This window comes from Pteropus alecto, unplaced genomic scaffold, assembly GCF_000325575.1.
Source record: "Pteropus alecto unplaced genomic scaffold, ASM32557v1 scaffold57, whole genome shotgun sequence".
Lineage (NCBI taxonomy): Eukaryota > Metazoa > Chordata > Mammalia > Chiroptera > Pteropodidae > Pteropus > Pteropus alecto.
In genome coordinates this window covers 1,363,473-1,381,211 of record NW_006442508.1, presented here as the reverse complement: position 1 = coordinate 1,381,211, position 17,739 = coordinate 1,363,473, and the positions used below count along the sequence as shown (strand labels likewise).

At 37.8% G+C, this 17,739-nt stretch overlaps 1 protein-coding gene across 19 annotated transcripts in view; it reads left to right on the top strand.

The window, feature by feature from the left end:
* The window catches only part of APBB2 (amyloid beta precursor protein binding family B member 2), a 350,239-nt gene that overhangs the window by 42,530 nt on the left and 289,970 nt on the right, over window positions 1–17,739 (top strand). Inside the window, exon 2 of one of the 19 annotated variants that reach the window (XM_025040252.1) lies at window positions 15,862–15,974. The exons of the other annotated variants lie outside the window; for them this stretch is intronic. The gene's annotated coding sequence lies outside the window, so the exon portion shown is untranslated. The remainder of the gene's footprint in view (window positions 1–15,861; window positions 15,975–17,739) is intronic. 19 annotated transcript variants of the gene reach the window in all.

Genomic DNA, 17,739 nt, shown 5'->3' with positions numbered 1-17,739 from the left:
CCCCCAGGTGTTCCTGTGCACATAATACTAAAAATGAACACATTTGTTACCAGAAGGGAGGGGGCAGGGGAAAAATTAAAAAAATAAAATGTTAAAAAAATTACATAAAAATTAATACATTTGTATACCTTTTCTCATGTTAATCTGTCTGTTGTGTTAATTTCATAGACCCAGATACCACACCTAGGAGGGTAGAAGTAAAGTCTTTTCTCCCCTACACTGTCCATCTTTGAATTACCCACTGGGCTTTGCATGGAGCTGCTAGGCTTTGCTGCATGTAATACATAGACCTGGAGTGTAACCATTTCAGTGGAGACATTTTCTAGAGCCACATTTTCCTAAAGTATAGTTTTGTTTTAAGGAAACAACATACTCTTGAATTCTCATTTCTCCTGTGGTCAATAGGATTCTATCTAGTTATCTATCCCCTAAGAAATCTTAGTGTTTGGCCCATTTCCTTTGCCTGAGTATATTGCCTGAGCCCAGGGGAATTTAGCTGCTGTTACACTGAAACATATCCTGAAAAGAAAAAATGATCACTTTGGGTGTTTCAGTTGTTCATTTGTATCTTTTAACTAAATTACAATTCTAAATGATTTTAAGTCCTATAAACAAGGACTACCTGGGATAACTGATTTATCCTGCTTTTATTAGTTCCTAGTTGAGATAGAAGCACATTTTTCCTATTTTTAAAGCAAATGAAATTTTAGCCATAGTTGAAACTCATCTATATGAAAGTTATTAGTAGAGTCTTTGGTGTTTGAAAAGGGAGCAGATGTCCTTGTAGTGGTAATAACCAGGATTCTGAAAGAGAAGGCAACAATGAAGGCTGCAGAGGGAAGTGAAAAGGTACTGATGATGAGTACAGATTTACCTCAGAGTAGAAAAAGTATAGTGTGTTAATTTTAGAAGCATTTCCTTTCTTGATATTATACTTTGCAATTTGAATTTTTTCAGTATCCTATAATGAACTGACTTGACAGTCAAAAATATCATTGAAAAAATGATGGCTTGGCATCTTTTGCTAGGATTTTTACCCCCTCCATCAGGTAAAAGAAAAAAGCAGGAGTAAATTCCAAGCATATTTAGAGCAAAATCATTTGTTGTAATTTTAATAGCTATCACTTATTATTTACTGTATCCATATGCTTGGTATACTTTATTTCATTTAATCTTTGAAATAAGCTGAGGATGCGGGGCTGGATCATCCACCCGAATGTCTGAAGTATAAAATTCTGTGCTGGGCATTGGGCTGTGGGAGTTTGCAAACCAGAATTAGGCCCTGGCCTGTGGATGCTCCTAATCTAGTTGAGGAGACCAGGAGCCTTACAAATGTATATTGAGAAATGGGGGTGGGTTCCATGAAGAGAAATTATAGGATGCTATGAGAATGTAAAGCAGAGGCTTCTCATCCAGTTTCCAAGGTTGGTCAAGGAAGGTTTTCCTAATTAAGTGATATTTAAGCTGAAACCTGGGTAAATATTGATGAGTGGAAAGGAAGTTAGCTAGGCCAAAATGTGTGTGTGGTGGGGAGGGGAGGGTGGGAAGATATTCTGGACAAAGATGACAGTTTGTACTAAGTCTTGGAAGTGATGATGCAGGCTGACTCAGGGACTGTAGTGTGCAAGAGGGTAGGATGCTGCCGAAGGGCTGGAGAAGCTGGCAGGGGCTGGAACACCGGTTATGACCAGGATTTTGGTCTTTATTTTCAATGCAATGAGAAACTACTTAAGAGTTTTGGGTTGGGGAGAGACATGGATAGATTTGTTTCATAAGGATGATTCTGGGTCACTGCGGATACAAGTCCTCATGGAGCCTTATGAAAAGGTTACTTAACTCAAGCAAATAATCTGCTAAACCCTTGCTGAGTTGTGTATGAGTTTGGCTCCCAAACCTTAGCTCTTCTTTCCTCCCAAATCCTGTTTATTGGACAAGATTCAAAGTTTGCTACTGACAACATCCCCTACCTGACAATGTTACTGTACCTGAAATATATACTTTTTTGTTGGAGCTGCCTGTCATCTTTGCAGGAAGCAGTGGAACAATAACAATTTGTGGGTGTTATAGGTTTGCAGAATGGTTGAGCAGAGCCTACTGGGTGAGTAGCTCCTTATCACTGTAGTCTGGTACCTCGCTCTCAGCTTTGATAACTGGAAAATCATTTCTTTTCTCAGTAAACCTATAAAGTTATTGGACACTGGATTAACCCAAATCAGAAGAGACTCATGTAAACTAAAATACCAGATGGTTAGTGTCAGTGAAGATTAGAGCTAGAAAGGAGCCTGGACACCAGTTCTGGAGGGGCACTTTCCCAGGAAGCTGAGTGAAAACATGCATCATTGCATTCTGGTTACATCTCCACAGGGGGCGTCTCTGCAGAGGGCACCATGGTCTTTAGCTGACTGGACATTAACAGACAGTGAACAGGTTCTTTGCTGTTTGGGTTTCTTTGTCTGTTTTAAAATTTTTATTTTTAACTTTTTAAGTAATTTCAGGCTTTAAAAAAAAGTAGCAAAAATAGTACAAAGAATTTCCTTACATTCTTCAACCAGATTTTCTTACATAATCACTGTATAGTCACCAAAATCAGGAAATAAACATTGATTTATTACTGTCATCTGGAGACCTTGTTCAAATTTTGCCAGTTAATGGCCCATTAATGTTCTGTTTCTGGTCTAGGATCCAATCCAGGACTACATGTTGCATCCGGTTGTCTTCTTAATATGGAACAATGCGTCACCCTTTCTTTGTCTTTTATAACCTTGGCACTCTGAAGAATACTGGCCAGTTATTTTGTAGGATGCCTCTCAATTTGAGCTTGTTGGTGGTTTCCTCGTGGCAAAAGAAGGCTGTGCATTTTTGTTAAGAATATTATGGAAATGATGTGTGCTTCTCAACGCATCAGTTAAGTAATGTAGTTTACCTGTTCTTACTTTCAAATGAATGTGATACAGTAACTAGCCTGAAGTTTCTCAAACTTGAGATAATGCTACCTCTGAGACCATGTCTGGGGTACCACAGCTTGAGAATCACTAGAGTTAAATGCTCTCATTTGAAGCGACCTTGGTACCAGGGTGCTTATAAATGCAAATATAGGAATTGAGATTACATCATGTGTCCCCAATCCCCGGCCATGGACCAGGAATTGAGATTACATGACTGTCATAAGGTTGGCATCTGGGTGGCCTAGGATATGCTTTATTATTATATATCAATTTAAAAATCATTATAAAACTAAGAAAAGAAATAGAAAGTTTCTAAATCTCAGACTCCTGGGGAAAATGTTCCTGGAGCGCACAGTTAGGGAACCTTTGGAGGGGGCTCTGGCATTACCCTTCCTCCTCACTTCACTCACTGTAGTATACTATATTGTTAAGGGATTTGGGAGTTCCTGGCCTTGAACCAATTATGTAGGGTGGGTATTTCCCTGCAGTGGTTACTTACCTCATCTGTTATACATGGACTTTTAACTTAGAGTAACCTCATTTTGTTTTAAGATTGTTTTAGATTAATAAAACAAAACTAATGAACATTTTTCTTAACTAAGTTCATTCTTCATTTCTAGTCCCTCCCATTTATAGCTTTGCTCTTTACTTTTTAAAAAACCCATAGTAATTTTTTTCCTTTTCTTCTCCTCTTTTTTTTTTTTTTTTTGGCTTTTCACCGTGGCAAAATACTGTAAAAATAAGTTAGCTAAATTTTAGCATAAGTACAGTGAAAGCCAGCCGTTGAAGTGATTACAGTTTGGAAAAATGTTAGATGGAGGCACTTTAGAAGAAAGATTTCGCCATATCACAGACTGGTGCTTTAAAATAACTCATGTTTCTCTCCTATCTCAAAGTTGTCATTTTTCCAGCTCCTTTTTGGAAGCTTCAATATGCAAAGCTTTGACAATGATTTAGGAAATTGAAATCATTACCCACTCTGTGTGACATTTGCTTGAAGATAATTCATTTGGCTCAAAATTGGCAGTTGTTGAAATGGGTGAGACAATGCAATGTTTGCATGGGTTCATTGTTTAAAGGAAGGAAATCAGTCAAGGTGACCATTTAATTGCAAGGCTGTGAAAAACCTTTATCTGATTGTATATTTATCTTTGAATGGATATTTTCTTCAATTTCATGTAGAGTTTTATATAATGATTGGAATTCTTGGTACCTTTGCCTGCTCTATACCTTACCTCCGTCTTTATTCTTTCTCTCACCTTACTTTGGGCTGGTAGTTAATTCCTTGTATCAGATAGAATAGTTTCTGTTGTAAATGGCAGAAAATTCCATTCAAACAAGCTTAAGCAACAAAGGGTATCTGTTGGCTCACCTAACTAAAAAGTAGAGATTAAGAGTCAAGCTTAGGTATTGTTTGCTCAGGGCTGAATTCCACTTCTCAGGTCTTTAGGCCAGGGCTTCACAAGCTATCTGAGGAAGGGACCTTTTATAAATTTCTAAATCAATGTAGACCAATACTTTTATAAAATACGATGCAAATGAATTACTAGAAAAGTGAAATATAAAAGACAAATATAAACTAAAGATTTTTGATTATTTCAAGAGCTGTAAATTATTGTTACATTGCTATGTTTCTAAACATACTTATTCTTAATTTCTATTCTGACCTTGTTATAGACTGTTAGAGGCTATTGAAAAGCACTGCTTTGGTGATGACCTGCTAACTTTTTTTTCAGTGTGGTTCTCTTCAAGGTGGCAAAATGGCTGCCAGTAGCTTCCAGAAGGATGTGTATCTTTGTTCACATCTAGGAAAAGAATTTTCCCAATTATTGTTTAAATGTGTTGAGCCTCACCTTGGTTGGACCAACTCAGAGCCCTTCACAGTGATTAGTGGGGTGGTGCTGGATCCTTGCTTGTATTTTGACAGTGTTAATATGGTCCTAGTGTACAGTGAGGAAACAGGTAAGTGAATTGCTCAATGTTACACAGCTAAAGATTACACACTTGGAGTTCTAAAGCTCAAATTGTCTTCCTCTGCATGGGTGTGTTGCAGACATCTCCGCTGTTTAAATAAAATATAAAATAATTGATATTTTTGTGAGGGAAGGTTTAGGAAAGTGGCTTATTACTCTGATGATGAAAATTTGCAGATGGGACCTACTTAAAATACTAATATACCTACTTAAAATCCTTTGTAAAATAAGACTTAAAAAGGAAAATGAAAATTTGGAATTACTCTTAGAAGGTGGGCATTGTGTTAACTGTGATATGTACCTAAACACTCAGATTTAATCTAGTCCTCTGAAAAATAGCCATGTTTTAAGGGATCACTTAGTAATATTCCCAAGTGAAAAGAATCAACTTCTAAGTTACAACCTTCTGCTGGTTCTGAAAACATCTGGAATTAACTCTTTGTGCCCGTGTTAAAGCTAGTGTGATATAGGATTTGAAATTCAGAGGATAAAATAGCTGTTTTAGTTATTTAAAGGTTAACATTTAAGGAGAAGTGTTATTTCACCTTTTCAGGCAATCTATAAACTGTAGGGTTTTTTGTTTGTTTGTTTATTTTTTATTTTTCACTTATATTTTATTTTTATTTTTATTATTATTATTTTTAACCTTTGATTTATTTATTTTTCCCCCTCCTGGTTAGTTTTTTAAAAGGGACTTATCATCACAAAAAGTATCTATTAAGCACTTAATCGAGTTTGTGCTGTCTGATACAAAGAGAAAGTATTGTGTTCTCTTAATTAGATAAAATGAAATTATGTGTCTTGAGATCATTTCTAAAGTAAAGGAACCTTTTCTTGTGCCCTGTATCGGTGTCTTGGAAATTTGTAGTCCTAAACGACTGATTGTATTTTGTGTGTACATTCAAAATCAGTCGTGCATTCAGAGATTGAGATTGTGGTGTAAATGCTTGCTTACAAGTGGAGGGTGGTGGGAACTAGGTAGGTGTGGAGATAAAATTGGCAGTGAGTTGGTAATTGTAGAAGCCGAATGATAGCTGTATGGGGATTCTTCTTTCTACGTTTTTAGTGTGTTTGGCTGTTTTTATAATAAAAGATATAGGAGAAAATATAAGGGATAAGACATGGATCTTGTCTTTAGAGTTGAAAGAACAGGAAACCGGGATACAGGGGGCGCAGATTCTAGCTCTCGGCTCTCTAATGCCCGGCCTGACTTGGAGCCCCTCATTGAGCCCTTGAGTAAATGAGGTCACTGGGTGGGGTCCTCATTGTCACTAGTCCCCTGGAATGCTGTCCTCTTGAAAGAGACTTTGGGCCTTTGCTCAGGGAGAAAGATTCTGTCAAGGACATGGTTCCACTCAAGCAGTGTATTTGCCAGATTGTAGTTCTAAACTTGTCAGCTCCTCTGCCCCAGGGAAACCAGCAGCGTTCTGTAATACATGTTGTCAGTTGGAGTTGATAGAATTTCAGCCAAAGAGCAAAGAAGTGTCATATAATTAGCTGGATAGTCCCACCCCCGAAGTTAATGCTGTGCGTGCAGTGATTAAGAGCTCAGGCTCTGAGGGCCAGGTTCAGATCCCAGCTTAATCATAAGCTGTGTCCCCTGGACAAGTTCTTTAACTTACCTTCCTGAGAGGGTTGGTGTGAAGAGTAAATGAGCTAATACATGCCTGGCACATAGTGATGGCTCAGTAAATGATAGATGTCATTTTTATCAGCTCCCTTAGTTTTGTTTATTTTTTGGATTTTTAATTCTTATAGTAACCATCCTCAGTTTCTTCTTCCTTCCTCCCATTCTTTGGGTTAGAAGCACACTGGAGAGCTCGCTGCAGTCCATGGGAGGTAAGAGGGAGACCAAGGTAACCTGGGAAGGAAGTGAGTGGACAGAACTTGACTCTTAGAGGTCGCCCTGTCTGCCCTTCATTTGGCTGCTGATGGCCAGAACTGCTGGGGGACTTGCCTAAGGGGGAACAGCCAGGGCCTTAGTGGGGCCCCATCTGGAATCTGGTCTCCTGACTGCCAGTGATTTCTGCTGTGTAGTTCAGCTTCCTGACCTCTCTTTTGGCATCCTAATTGCTAACTAGGGTGCAGGGTGGAGGGAGAAATTCTGTCTGTCCGGTCTCTCTAGTATTAAAAAAATTCTCTCTTCTGTTGAGATATCTGGTAATGCACTAGCTTTTGCGGGAGGGGAAATGGGAGTAAGCCTGGTGTCCCTATGCCTCAGACTAATTGCTTAAGCAGTAGGGCTTGGTCATTTCCTCTGCTGGCGTGCCTGGTGACCTCAGGCCCTTGTCCTGCTCCAGGCCGGCAGCACCTGCCAGGCCCAGAGTTCTTCACAGCCAGCTTGCCTTGGTCTCTGAATCATTGTCTTACAGTTGTCTGAATCACCTTCTGGTCCTTGCTTTTCATCTTCGCAGTTTCCCAGTGAATAGCATTGTTTCTCCAGCACCCACAAAGGAGCATCCTGTGATTTTTTTTGTTCTGTTTTGTTTTTTTTTTTTTTTGCCCCTAAGCCTATTCTTTTCTTCTTAATTTTATTTCTTGATTGTCTTCATGTTTTGGGATACTTCTAATTGTTTTCCGTTCATTAAGCTGAAAATAGGTTTACAAGCTTCTCTTATTTATTCCAGTTTACAGATTATCCATCCACATCCCTTAACATTTTTTGCGGCTTTGAGGTATGTTACGGCTCATGGAAATTGCCTAATAACAAGGAAAATAATATCTCTGTAACACTTAACAGATTTTATGGTGATTTTATAGGCAAAATAACATACTAGACTTAAGAGTTGAAAAGACTAGATTTTATTCTGGGTTTGAATTCCCACTCACAAACGGTGGGTCTCTGGACAGGTTATTTTGACCTTTGCTATCTCAGTGTTCTCATTTGAGAAATAGAGTCGGTGGGCGTTGTTGGGAGATAATATTCTTGACCTGATTTAGTTCAATGAATGTTAGCTAATATTACTGTGGATATTGTGATTTTATTTGAGCTTCATAGTTAAGTAGGTTTTTGAGGTAGATCAGATCATTTTCTTCACTTTTATCTGACTATTTTCATTAATTCATCTATTCCTTTCTTTTTGTCAATAAGAAAGAAAGAAAGAGAGGTAGAAGGTGAAGGGGAGGGGGAGAGGGAGGGAAAGGGACTGAGACTTAAGGCTAATACATTTCTGTTTCATAGATGTAGCATTAAGGCTAGTGAGTTTGAGATTTGTCCTACATTTCCTAGAGGAAGAGATGAGGGGTGAGTGGAAGACCCCTTCCTGCATCTTTAAACTTCAACTTATTCCTGGTTCAGTATAATCTGAGAAGACCTGGGGGTGGGATATGGTGTCCGTGTGAAGCTCTTCCTGCAGTCCAGGTTCACACTGTCCTTGATTTAGGGCCTTGGGCTCCTGAATGCAGGTGGTAGGCCAGGAGACAGTGTGGTGCAGTGGGCAGACTCACCTGGGGTGAGTTCTTGGCTCCTCCGTGGAACCTCTCTGCACCTCAGTTTTCTCCTTTGCACAGTAACTGTGCCACAGGGTGAACATAAGGAACAGGATATGTGTGTGTGTACACACACACAGATACACATTTTTATATACATACATATATATATATGTGTGTGGCCTGACACGTTATAGATGCTCAACCAATGTTAGTTTCTTTTCTAGTTTAAAATGTATTTCTGATTTGTGCAGTGGAAAGCTCTTGCTAAAGGGTGTTTCAGGCAGTAGCAGACAGGTTGCAGAGGCATTTTTGTGGGTAGTGGTACCCTTGTAACACTCCAGAACTGTCCCCACCCTGTCAAGAAAGGCTGGTCTTGTAGAGTTGGGACTTGCTTTCAGCCGATGTTTTTCACCTCCAGGTGGGCATTAGATTGACATTGTTTTGTCAAAATACACATTCTGGGCTCCAAATCAGACCTACTGCCCAGGCATGTACCTTTTGGAAAAGCTTCCCAGGTGCTCCTGATGCCATCCTGGCTTAGAGCCACTGCTTTAGACAAACCCAGACTGACTTTCTCATGTGTCTAAAATACGATTTGTTTTATGGAACTTTAGTTTGGGTGTAGCCTCTTAGGGCTGCAGCAGTCTTTTTCTGAGAGAGTGTGTCCTCTGACCCTTTGCCTCATCAATGAGAATTGGGTGTGATTCTTTCATAGTAATAATAGCTAACTGATTCATTTTTATATATATTAACCCATTCAGTTCTCACAATAGCCCTACAAGTTTGGTACTGTCATCATGTCCCATTCGCATGACACGTCAGAGTTTGAGATGGGAAGAAAGGAGGTTTTGCACTTAGGCAACCTGGTGCTGGAAGTCAGTGTCCTTGTCCTTGGCGTTATCCGTCTATTTTAATTGCAGATAAGATTCCCCTGGAAATGGGCTTTGGAGCGTGTAGCTCTTACCCAAGGGCGTGGAAATTTGGTAGGAACCAGTAGCCTCTTTCTCCACTGACCCCGTGTTGTTTCTTGGCATATCCTGGCCTGGTCCAGATTTCAAGAGAATTCATACATCAGAGCAGTTGTGTGTGCTCGCAGGCGGAGATGGAGGTGGTAGAGCAAATGTACAACCCTGCTTCTCACATTTGCTCCTTCTACTCTCCCCCTAACTATTCAAGTGTGGGATTCGTTTATTGCAGGGGTGAAAATTTGGGGGTCATTTCTTTGACTTCTTTCACTATAGCTAAAGTGATAGACGGGACAGTCTTCAAGGGTGGATGGTCCTTTGAGAAAGCCTGACTAGAGCAGTTTTCATTTCCTCTGTACTCGGGAGAGAACAGAACACAGTTCTCAAAGACTTGTGGGCTCACAGCTTTAACAAATCTACTGATGTTAGATGGTCATTTGAGGAGTGTTTTCATTGGAGAGCCCTTTGTAGCTTGGAACAGAGTGTTTGATAGTCTGGGGAAGACTTCTTTTAGACTGTGCTGCCCAACAAAAAATCGTGGAGCCCTTGGGTAAATGCAGCTAGTGCGAAATAACAATAAAAATGACCACTTGCTGTGTGCCAGGCACTGTGCTAGGTCTTTTAGACACTTTGTCCCTAACTCCACTTCATTCAGAAGGTAGATGTTATGCTTCTCATTGTATAGAGGAGGAAATGGACTCAGAAAGTTAAATGATGAGTCTCAAGGTCATGCAGATAAGTAGTGCAGTCAGGATTTGAAGCCATTTCTCTCAGACTCCAAAGCCCATGAACTTTCCATAATACTTTGCCTCTTCTGTGAAAGAAAACTGTGCTCTCAGCTTCACAGCAGACATTAATTTGTAAATAAAAGATGTCTTTTCTAATATAACATCAGTATTTTCTTTTGGATAAAATGACTAAAATAAACACTGCTAAATGTTCTGAAATGAAAGAAGTAAAAAGAAATGAATGAGTGAATGAATGAATGAAACAAGCTGGGCTGGTGTGGACATATCGAGCCCAGGGAGACCTCTCCCACAGTGTCCTCAGAGCTCTGATAATTTTCTTCCGAACAAGTCTGTTGGAGATTTTTAATCCTCCTTTTGTTAAAAATGATATATTCCAGTGTCTGTGGACCATGAAGTAGCAACTTGTATTTTTAGCTACATTTTAATTTCTGACTTCTTTACTCTTGATATTTTTCCTTTGGTTATTCCTCCTTTCCTTCCGCTTTCCCCCCCTATTTTGCCTTTTTAAGTACAAGGTTTTGCTTGCCAGTGTTACTTGTTTTAGCTGGATAATGTATATAATTTTAAAAGTTCAGTTTTTTTTGAAAAAGTCTTGAGAAGCCATATCCATTAATTTATGAATTACAAAAATACAGGATGAGCTTTCCAACAAATGTTGTTATAATTCTTATCGTTCCATTTCCAATTCAGCTATTATGGATGCCCTGAGAAAACAAATACAGGGGGAAAATAAGATTTGATCGTATTAATTACAATTTCACTTTTGTGGTTAAATAGCTTTCCAGCTAGAGCTGGAGTTGCTTCTTAATTAAACAAACATTTCCTGAGGGCCTGGAATATGCCAAACCCTGTGCAAGTCTTTGATTTCACCTGTTCTTAGGGTGATAATGCCATTTCCGCTTTGAGTTGGTTTTTAAAATTCTTAGCAGCAGCTCTCAGCATAGTTTATTAGGCCAGAGTTTTGGCATGTTATCCCATGAAAGCCACTTTTCCACATGCCTGAAGGGTAACACCATGTCTGTCTTCTCATCTGTCTGTATAGTGTGTCTTTGGCTTCTCTCTTACTCTTCTTCCCTTATTTGTTTTACTTTCCTGGCTAGGTACAAATAGTACTGAAGCCAGTTTAATTTGTAAAAAATTGAATAGATTGATGTTTCCCATCACATGTCCTTCAGACCATTGGCATTATAGTCACTTGTACTTGTTAAAAATGCATTTTCCTTGCAGTCAGCAGTAATGTAATGGCTAAGTGGAGAGCCAGAGGGGAGAAAGAGCAACCAGGGGGGTCATTTTATAAACTATATAAATGTCTAACCAATGTACTGTATACTTGAAGCTAATAATAAAATTTAAAAAAAAATGCATATTCTTATGCCCTACCCCAGATCTGAATTTGATAATTGTTGAATTAGAGTTACATGTGGTCACTATATTATTTTAAAACTATGCATAAAATGTTCTTTTTCTTTCTCTTAAAAAAGGTAATCTCATCTCCTCTCCCACCCCGTTAATGTACTCTGATTAAAAAACAAAAACAACAAAAAACACTTCCAAATAAGAATCTTGGAATTCGGTTTCAGAATTTGAGATACTTTCATTAGACTTTTATTGAAACATGAGATTGTGTTTTGAACAGTGTGGATATTTTCAAGTTGTTATTAGCAAACTATCAAATTACTTGACTTAAAAAAAAAGTTTAATGATGACAAAAGTCATTAATTTGAAGTCCTAGTTCAAACAAGTTGTGATTTAAAAGGAGTCAAATGAGTCACAGGGTTGGATTGGGTGGCTGGACTGGGTAGAAGCAGGTTCTGGGCTCTACCTGTCAGCCACGTAGCCCCAAGGAAGTCTTTTCAATGTTCTGGGCTCCAGTGTGCTCCTCTGATGAGTAAGTGATTGCACGATCATGCCGTGACCTCTGTTCTGGTTCTGATTGAGTTAGACCCCGTGAGAAGAGAAATTAAAGATGTTGACACATAAGTCAATATGTTGGAGAAAGTTTTATCCTGTTAGGGAGACTTTTGAAACAAAATGTGTGGGGCTTGTAGGAACTACAGTCCATCAGACCATAGAGAATAAGAATATAGAAGTTAAAAAGAAGTGACTGAGAGTTTCTTGTAATCATTCAGAACAACAATGCTGTCCTTACCCAAGTTCCCGGTTATTGAAACCCAACCAGGAAATGGACTTCCTTAAGGCAAGGACTATGCTTTGTTCGACACGTTTCATTTGTTGTCCTGTTGCCAGGTACATTTGTACTAATTTATAAATTCTAGTAGAAGTGGGTGATGGTAGGAGCTGAGCAGAGCAGTGTTGCTAGTCGTCTTATTAGAAACCACCGCTATTAGAGTAAAGAAACAGCACGCTACCGTAAAAGATTCATTAGTATCGAGTTAATTCAAACAGCTGGAGAACTGGTGAATTGGGGAGACATTGGAGTCTAGTAAATTATTTCTTGCTTGTGTTGTTATATTCCATGTCTCTCTATTCATTTATGAAGAGAGTGATGAATGTGTCAAAGGTGGCAAAATATGTAAAGACCAATGTGCCTTAAATATTAGTAATTTATGGACATCTTTATTTAAGGGAAAAAATTTCTCATAAATCCCCAGTACTGACATAAATATTTTTATTATGAAATAGCTTAAATATACCTGAACATAAAACTATATATAAACTCTTTATACTTCTAGTTCTTATATAAGTATAAAACAATGCCAAATTTATACAGTAAATTCAAGCAAAACTATAAAATTAATAAAATTTAGATTAATAACTTATTATGACATAATTTTGTTGGACTAAAATTAAGCTTCTCCTTGAAAATGTGATTATGGTTCTGACAGGCAGAGTTACAGTTCTGAGATCCTTGTGAAACTCAGTTCTCCTTCCACTTCCCTGTATTTGAAACTTTCTTCATATAAAGCACCTGCTTTTGGCAGGGATACTTGATTTTTGGTTTTCATTCTGCATCATTATTTTTCTTACTTGTCCTTGATAATTAAAATTATACTGCTGGATGCCACATTGACCAGAAACATAACTGTAAACCCACTTTTGATTAAGCAAGAAGTTGGGACTTGTTGCCTGGTTGCACATGAGATGGTGGAGGAAAGAGAAGTGTACCTGGTACCTGCAGTATTGGGTTTCAGATTTGGGTGAGAGTGCATGGTGCCCTTCAAAATGTGGAACAAAAGAAGAAAAGTGGGTTTTGAGGGGATATGATTAGTTCAAGACAGGTTTCTAGCAGTATGGTGGACTGGGTACTCTAACACACTTCCCTCACTAAAGCATTGTGTTTTGGTTAAAGCATTTTTTAGTGTACTTTTGGGATTATGGTCTAAGACATTTCCAAAGTCTTTTACTGCATTCATATTAACCAACCATCAAAGTTAGGAGATCTGCATGTAAACAAATGCAAGATAGGTTGCCTCAAGAGCAAATGCTGATATTACCACTGTGGTTGCAGACTAAGCCTTGGGTCAGTGGCATGGTAGAAGAGCCTGCATTCTACTAGGACCTGTAAAAGAAGTTAAAGTGGCTCCCGGTAGATAGTACCTCTTGGCTTTGGGCAGAAACAAACACAAATACTTCCTGAGGAAAGCATCTCTACCTTAGACCTTAGGATTCTTCTAAGATCAACCAAATGTGAGTTCAGAATTACAGATCTCTAGTCCTACTAGAAAACAAGCCACCAGGAGTAAGAGTCACCAGATACAAATAGAAAACAACAGATTTAGAACCCTGAGGACTTTAGGTATTAAAATGATCTGATACAGAATATAAAGTAACTATATTTGAAATGTTTTAAGAAAAAAATATGTAATCTCAAGTAAGTGAAAATAGCATGAGATAAAAATTGACCAAATATATTATTCAGTCATGAAAAAGAAGGAAATCCTGCTGTTTGCAGCAACGTGGATGTACCTTGAGGACATTATGCTAAGTGAAATAAGTCAGACAGAGAAAAACTATACTGTATGGTTTCACTTATTTGTGGAATCTAAAGAAAAAAATACTAAACTCATGGAATCAGAGAACAGATTAGTGGTTGCCAGTAGCAGGGCTTTTGGGAGTAGGGGAAACGGGCAAAGGTGGTCAAGGTACAAACTTCCAGTTATGAGATAAATGAGTTCTGGGACATAATGTTCAGTTCGGTGACCATCGTTAACAGTACTATATTGTACAACTGAAAGCTGCTAAGAGAGTAGACTTTAAAAGTTCTCATCACAAGAAAAAAATTCTAACTATTTGAGGTGATCGATGTTAACTAAACTTTTTCTGGTGATCATTTCTCAATATATAGTACATATATCAAATTCTGTCATATACCTTATACTAATGCAATGTTATATGTCAATTATGTCTCAAATAAACAGAAGGGAAAAAGAATGTGTACAAGGGCACCATAAATCTAGGTGTGTTTCTTGTTTAAATATATTGACCAGGGCAGATTTGGGAAAAAACAAACAAACTAACAAAAACAAAACCTAAGGAAAAAATATAAGTGTTGAAATAAAAATTTAATAAATTAGATTGGAAACATCCAAAGAAGCAATTAACGAACTAGGAAAAAGTTTGAAGAAATTAACCAGAATGTAATATAGAAATATGAGATCTCTTGCGAGTCCCAGAAAGATAATAGAGCCAATGGAGGGAAGTAATATTTGAAGATCTACTGTATTAATAAATCCAGAGAGAGTTTATGAAGGATATAAATAACCAGTGTTCCTTAAACTCAATTAATTTATGGACAGATAAAGGAAGCACAACATATACCAAGAAAGGTAAATAAAAAGAGATCCACATTTAAAGATGAGAAAATTTCAATCCATCAAAATTAAAAAGATGATCATAAGAATCCCAGAAAGAAAAGATAGGTTGTTTCTCAAGGGAATAATGGACTGACAGCTAATTTTTCAATAGCAGTAATGGAAGTTGGGAAAATATCTTCAAAATGCTAAAAGAAAATACTGTTGATTGTATACCAACGAAACTGTAATTGAAGAAAAAGGCAAAATACAACTTTTCAAAAGTACTAAAACTTATCACAGCAGAATTTTACCAAGAAACTTCTTAAAGGATATACTTAAGAAGAGCGTGATTCTAGGAAGAACTGAGACGCCAGAAAGAATGATGAACAAAGAAGTTGGTAATCATGTAGATAAATCTCATGAATTAAAATTAAATAAAATTAAAAATTCAGTTCTTTTGTTATACTAGCCACATTTCAAGGGGCGTGTGGCTAATAGTTACTGTGTTGAACAATACAAATATGGAACATTTCCATCACTGAAGAAAGTTATATAGGACAGCACTGCTATAGAACAATGAGAAGGAAATACACTAATAATCTGCAGTTTATTGACTGTAAGATAATGTTGTTAGTACAAGCCAGTGTTATAGAATGTGTAAAAACTTCTTAGGAAAACATTGCCAAGTATTTTTAAGAGGACATTTTTTTTATAAAATGCATCTCAATATTACTTGTGTGAAAATGTGAAGAAATATGCCTCTTAGAATGGATGCAGTATGGGGTTAGAGCGTGAATGGCATGGATGTCTAGAGTAGTTGAGAGAGAGGTCTGGCCTGGAGACAGCATGATGCATACTTGACATAAAGTGCATACCAATAAATGTTGGATAAATGAATGGGTGATTTACTAGATGGCTGGATGGGAGTCATCAGAACACCCTGGTAGTTGGGCCTGGCAACGTGGTTGAAGTTACTGGAAAGGTTTGTATGCTGTATGAGGAGGGTCGAGATGAAGCCACTATGCACACCATGTATATTCTAGTGGTCATGTAGAAGAGGAAGCCTGCAAACGTGCTTTCAAGGAGGTGGGGAAGAACCAAAGAGAACTCAAGCAATCTGAGACTACAAGATGAGGAGGTTGCAGAGACAGTCAAGGTAAGGCATATGTATTCCTGAAATAAGTGTCATCTTGCCATATGTGATAGGCAAAGCATCGAAAATCACAGAGGTATCATGAAGGAGGTGGTATTTGGGCTGGACCTCGAAGGACAAACAATTGGCACATCAGAGTAGTAGGGTGGTGCAGTCTAGGCAGAAGGAGTAACACAAACAAAAGCATGACATTATGAAAAGATGCGAAGCCCTTGGCGGTAGTTCCTAACGGGCCAGACTTTACTGTGTCCAGCTTCTTTCTAGGTAAAGATCTGGTGTTGATGAAGGAGCATATGTTCCCTAAGAGCAGAAGCATACATTTTGCTGAGTTAAGTTGGAATGGAAGGTAATTAAAATAGCTGCAGACATGACCAAATACCTTCCCAGTGCTCTAAACAGGCTGTACTTTAATATGGATTTTACAACATTCTCTTAAATTACAGAATTTATTGCTGAATTTTGAGACTTAAGTTCTGTATTAAAAACTTTAATGACTATGATGTATTAAAACAAGTAGTCATATGACATCCTTAGACTAGAGAGTGGAAAAGAGACTTAGCTTGCTAAAGTTCACCAGATCAGAGTGCTAAGAAACTATGGGGCAGGTAAGACTTGGGTTAAAATCCCAGGTCCTTGGTTTAAAAGCTATGTAACATCAGTCAAGTTATTTGACTTCTTCATGCCTCAAGTTTTTCCATTTAAAAATAGGCATAATATGTGGTACATATATACAATGGAATATTACTCAGCCATAAGAAGAGATGAAATACTGCCATTTGCGACAACATGGATTGACCTCGAGATAATCATGCTAAGCGAAATAAGCCAGACAGAATAAGTTGAAAATCACATGATATCACTTATATGTGGGATATAAACCTAAAAGTAACAAATGAACAGGACAAACAAACAAAGACTTATGGTCATGGACAATAGACTAGTGGTTACCAGAGTTTAGTGGGGAGGGAAGAGGGGAGAGGTAGACAGGGTAAAGGGGATCAAATATGTGGTAACAGAAAGAAATCTAACTATGGGAGGTGAACACACAGTGTAAACATATATGCCTTACTGTTAAAGTGTACAGCTGAAACTTATTGGATTTTGTTAACCAGTGTCACCATAATAAACAAACAAATAAATAATACATTTAAAATTTGAAAAAAAATCTAACTATGGGTGGTGAACACACAATGCAGTGTATATATATGCTTTACTGTTGAATTGTACATCTGAAACTTACTGGATTTCATTAACCAGTGTCACCATAATAAAACATAAATTAAAAAAATAGGCATAACAATAGTTCCTATTTTAGAATGGACATGAGAATTAATGAAAAGCCCTTAGCAAAAACAATTACCCAGTATTATAAGTATTCTGGTATTTTTTAAAAAAGGAAATACAATAAAACTATTTATTCCCAATAATAAATTGGAAATTTATTTCTAACCATGTCTGTGCATCAGCATCATTTGTGGACAGTTAACAAAATAAAGATTGCCAGATCCTGTCCCAGACCTAGTATTCGGAGTACTTGGGCTTTGAACTTTACATTTTTTTGAGGGCACCCCAGGTTTGGGAACCCTTGCTCTGGAGTTGAGTAGCATTTGGTCAGTTTTACGTTGATATTTACTTGCTTCCTTGCTATACAGTATTCTGAACATTGGCCCTTAATATTTATCGAGTATGTAAACTTCTAGGTTATTAATCCTGATAACTGTGGGTCTTCACTCCTATACCTTCTTTTCTCTTTCTCTCCATTCCTCTT